The 5,635-nt window shown below is 28.0% G+C and overlaps 1 pseudogene across 1 annotated transcript; it reads left to right on the forward strand.

Annotated features, from left to right (window-relative positions):
• The first annotated feature begins 1,684 nt into the window (after positions 1–1,684).
• Positions 1,685–3,576, forward strand: LOC149894676 (uncharacterized; annotated as a pseudogene). The gene is made up of 3 exons (XR_016449057.1): positions 1,685–1,978; positions 2,296–2,379; positions 3,310–3,576. The product of XR_016449057.1 is annotated as an uncharacterized LOC149894676 (transcript).
• The last annotated feature ends 2,059 nt before the right edge of the window (positions 3,577–5,635 follow it).

Genomic DNA, 5,635 nt, shown 5'->3' on the forward strand with positions numbered 1-5,635 from the left:
ACTGATTAACTGGTTAATCAAATTTTTTGCAAATCATTTCTGGAACTCGAAATAACTCGAAATATCCCGAAATATCCCGAAACACAAATAATTCTCGTAATGAGAAAATGAAAATTTGGGAAAAATGAGTTTCGGTTGTTACGAGAATCATTACGAGAAACTCGAAACCGTTCTCGTAATGATTCTCGTAACAACCGGGACCCGATCGAAATAAATTTCTCGAAAGTTTAAAAACTTTACTCTCGTAACTCAAAAACATATCGAGAAGAGTTCCGTTACGAGTCTCGTTTCGTAACGTATCGAAACAAAAATAGTTTCGAGAATTCCATGCTTAAATACGACTGAATTTTTGCTTTTTTGAATTCGTTCAGTGTGTTACAGGTTTTAGTGTTAAGTTTTCCGCCATTCTTAAAAAATCCCGTTTTTAGTTAGCTGTTGGTTATGCAAAGAAGTTGTAAAGAAATTATTCTAAAACAAACAGATTGAATCACGAGAAGAAGTGGTCGTTATAGAACTCGGAAAGGTTGAATCATGAGGAAATGTAGTCTTTAAAGAACTCAGAAAGGTTGAACCACGAGAAGAAGTGGTATTAAAAGAATCAAAAAAGATTGAATCACGCGAAGAAGTGGTTGTGAAAAGAAATCCCCTTTGTTAGAATCCAGTTTGTTAGAGAGATACAGGTACTTTATTTCCATTTTTGTGTTTATTTAACTTTAAACTAGTAGTTTACTAATTATGTAGCTACATAATTTGTAAATAAACTTTTTCTATGTTACATTAGAGATAGTAGAATTTTTTAATTTGTATCAAGAACTTGAGTACCCTGTTTATTATCATGGCCTGAAGTAAGTTTGTGCTGCTTCACCAAATTCTCCTCAGAGCAGCACTGATTGCAGGAGAATCTACAAAATTGTGCTATAAAGCTTCTATTAGGCTACCATATCATGCATTAAGACTACATTTTATGTTCTTATACTTGTATTTTATTCAAAAGATATATGTTTCTTAATAAAAATTGAATTGACGAATCAATATTTGGACTAATCAATATTGATAGTAAATTTCTTAATGTTCTAAAAAAACTATAAGTAATTTACTGTTTATATATTTATGATAGGATGTAAAATTTGTAAAAGATATAAAATGCTAGAATGTAATAATAGTAATAATAATAAATTTTTTGCTCTACACATACAATGTGGTGAGTCTAACATCTGTAGATGTTAAACTTTGACAGCTTTGGAAAAGTGTTCATTTTATTTTTCATTTTTTTATATTTCTATTTTCTTTTGTTTGTTTTTGAAACAATCAAACTTGTTTTTGAAGACATTCACATTATCAGAGTTGATTATCTCTCCTGTTTAATTATTCCAATTGTTAACTGTTAGGTTTGTGAAGACATTAAATCTTGTGGTAGAATGTGTGGACTGCTTTTGCATTTTCTGAGTATGACCTCTTTTTATTGCATATTTAATTATTTTAGGAGGATGATTCCATTTAACTTTATCCATATTTTTACTTATTTTATAAAATAAAATTGAATTAAATCACCTCTTGCTCTTCTTATTTTTAAAGTAGTCAAGTTAAATCTTTTTTAAAATTTTGTTTTTTTGTATTAATAATGGTTTATAATATTAGGCTACTAATGTTATACAATATAATTTAACTGATACTAATAGTTTAGATGGCTGCTTCATATGCAACAAACAGAAGAAGAGTGAAAGAGCAAGTTGATAAGATATATAAGAAATTTATGGTGAAAGTTATCAGAAAAGTAATGTGTCTACCTGCAGTATTTCTAATGATTGTGAAAATGTTTGTTATGATGACAATTCATATGAGATTGATATTGACAATGATGAAGATAATTTTCCTTTTCAAATTCTTAATAATCACTATGACGATGATCAGGATGAACGCTATTTCACATCAGACTCAGAAAATTAAAGTGATCTGGATAGCAATCCTGATGAAAAAGGTATTATCGCATCTTTAGCTGAGTGTTGTGTTAATTTAAAATTTCTTTGTTTCATTATTTACTGAATGAAACTTTTGTTAAAATTTTTTTTTTCAGTTATGTCTAGTGAAGCATTTGTTTTGTAATTTGTCATTTGTTACCATATCCCTCTTTAACAGCTGTTAAAGAGGGATACGGTAATGTATTTTATATGCATTTGCAGCATTTTAATGGTGATTGGAATTCATATATTATTTGTATAAGAGAATTTTGAAGCATTTTACTTCTAGTTTTTGCAGTAAAATACTGATACTATTTTTCAATAATTTTCTGTTTAGATGTGGCATTGAAAAATGAAAGTGAAATATCAACAAATGTACTAATTATTTTAAAAAAAATATTTTGTCGACATGTTTATGCAGGTAATACATCAAAAATATTTTATGTTTTTATTTACGGAAATTTTATTTGTATATAGTGCTTATATCTTGCATATGTTTGTTATTAACTATTTTATTATTTAAATATAGATTTTGTATTTGATGTGTGTGTGTGTGTGTGTGTGTGTGTGTGTGTGTGTATATGTATATGTATATGTATATGTATATATATATATATATATATATATATATATATATATATATATATATATATATATATATATATATATATATATATATATACGGAAATTTTATTTGTATATAGTGCTTATATCTTGCATATGTTTGTTATTAACTATTTTATTATTTAAATATAGATTTTGTATTTGATGTGTGTGTGTGTGTGTGTGTGTGTGTGTGTGTGTGTGTGTGTGTGTGTGTGTGTGTGTGTGTGTGTGTGTGTGTGTATATGTATATGTATATATATATATATATATATATATATATATATATATATATATATATATATATATATATATATATATATATATATATATATATGTTCATACATACATACATACATACATACATACATACATACATACATACATACATACATACATACATATATGCAGTGGCATAGGAAGATCATAAAAGATTTGGGGGGGGGGGGGAACTAAAACAAAAGTTAAGGGGGGAAAATCAAAATTTAAACGAAAAAAAAAAAATGATATTTTGATAATTTGAAGAGGTTACACCCCCTCTATTCTTACAAAAACAAAGCAATAATAAATTATTAGAAATCACTTTTAAAGACTTTTCAAAAATCCAATTAGCGATTAGTCCTCCCCTCTCCCTCCAGATTTCTGAAAAGTCTTTATTGACGAAACTTTGTGTAAAAAAATTGAAACTGATAAGTGTTTGCTAATAATATATATAAACACAAAAATATATGAACACCTATAATTTTAGCAGTAGCTATGGCAATGCCTAAAGCTCATAAAACGAAAGATTTATATCAAATTGTATAACGAGGAACATTCGAACGTTGTTGTAGTCTCAAGTGAAGTAAAGATACAAGATTCGTAAGGATGCTTAGCAGTCGAGAAGAACGTTATTTTGTTTGAACATTTGTACAAATGCTTTAACATAATTATGTTTATTACAACAAATATTGATTTTCTCTTAGTAATTGTTTAATTTAAGTTGGTTCATTAATCAATGTTTTATTTTCGTTCATCAGCGTCAAATTTTATTCAAACTTATTTGGACATTACAATTTATTCAACATTACAAAGAAGTAGTTACGCTTTACTTAAAGAAACAGTTACCCTTTAGTTGAAAAAAGTTACACTTTAGTCAAATAAATAGTTTTAATTTGATTGCAAAAACTTTGTTTTTGATTGAAAAGATGGGCACACCTTTTGAATCAAAATTAAAGTTTTTGCAAACAAGTAAAACTAATATTATTTGAATTATACGTTGGACCAACGTCAGAATGCGACGCTCGCCCAACGTCGATATCCGACGTTGGGCCAACGTTAACCCAACGGTTGGTTGCGACGTCGCGCCGGCTATCAAATCCACGTTGGCTAGATGTCGGTTGCCGACCATCGGCCAACGAATTTTTCGACGTTGATCCAACGTTGGGCCAACGTCTATGTGCTATCTGGGTAGTTTGGTTAATTTGTTTTTATTTTGATTCAAATCAAGGTCTTATAAGAAAAAAACAGCTGCTTTATAAAGCAAAACCCACTAAAACACACTAAAAGATAAAGTAAGTTATAATTTGAACATGTTCTTGTCCTAAACGCATTGAAACATGTTTCAATGTCTAAAAAGGTTCTTGTCTTTATTTTTAAAACATCAAAAGTTGTGATCTTAAATGGTTTAGGTTTCAATCTGATTTTATGTTCAGCTAATCATAGCATTAATTTAATCAAAATAACAGCAATTATGAACCTATCTCTAATTTTTACTGAGTTATTAGGCATGATGTAAATGAAGTTTCTCTTATTCGTAATTCTTAAAAATTTCTAATTACTAATATTGACTATACACGCTCATATTTTGACATAAGTTCTAATTGTCTTTAAAATGTAATCATTTGATTGAATCATGAGATTGTCTTTTTTTAATAGTGCTCATGTGAGAAAACATATTAAGAAATAATGATAAAAAATTACTCTTCAATAATCCTAAGAAATTATATATTCTTAACCTCGAAATTTATAGAAATGGTCCTAAAGTTTTTTATAAACGTGTTATCACATTTAGTTAATAAGAGTTTAATATATTTAATCTTGTTGAGTTTTTCTCGAGCGGTAAAAATAGCGTTAACATAATAAAAACACACCCTTTTTGTAATCAGTCTACTTTTTTTTTTGTTTTTATTTTTCAGAAAGAATGACTTTAAAATTTTCATGGCTTTTTTATGAGATGTTTCATTAATATCCAACTTGAATGTTTTCAAGTGAAGCCGACTTTTTAGCTTTTTTTTACTTAAGCTAAGCTTACTTTTTAGGAAGCAAATCAAAGCCAACCTCCAAATGGTTCCCTAAAATTACTTTCTTATCTTAAGGGAATGTGTTTTATGAGCAATATACTATTACCAACAAATCTTAATGCTTGAACAACAGATGTTTCTTAAGTTCACCAATTATATCGAGCCTACTAGATAATCTTCTTTAGTTTAAAGATTGTTACTAATTTTAAAACTTGTTACAGAACTGAAAATGTCCGGAATTTTTATGAATAAGCTTGTTTTTTCACTTATGGATTTGAGAGGCCAATAATCACCATCCTTATTATTATTATTAACATTAATAATACTTTAATATTATTATTATTATTGTTGTTGTTGTTGTTGTTGTTGTTGTTGTTGTTGTTGTTGTTGTTGCTGTTAATACAACTGTTATTATTAAAAATGACTCAGTGGCTTTAGCTAATAGCAAAAGAAAATTGAATACTGCTATTTTTTTATTTAATCCAATTTTCTTTCTGAAATTATTGAAAATTAGCTCGTGCTCTATTTTTCATAACTCTATTTTTCATAACTTTATTTTTCACAACCCACTGCCACATGAACCCAACCCAACCCATGGGTTGACCCACGGAGTGCATGCAAACATGTATAATTATACCGTTAAATTGGCGACATTTTAATACATTCTAGCCTATACAACCATATTAGATACAAATAATATGTTGTTACTCAGTTACTGTCACTATATGTGTTAGTAAGCAAACTAACAAAGAACAGCTTTAACATAAATGAGCACTATATTAGTGAAACATG

This window comes from Hydra viridissima, unplaced genomic scaffold (assembly GCF_058129835.1).
Source record: "Hydra viridissima isolate aposymbiotic clone 2 unplaced genomic scaffold, HvirCarnegie_v1 scaffold_1, whole genome shotgun sequence".
NCBI classification, from domain to species: Eukaryota; Metazoa; Cnidaria; class Hydrozoa; order Anthoathecata; family Hydridae; genus Hydra; species Hydra viridissima.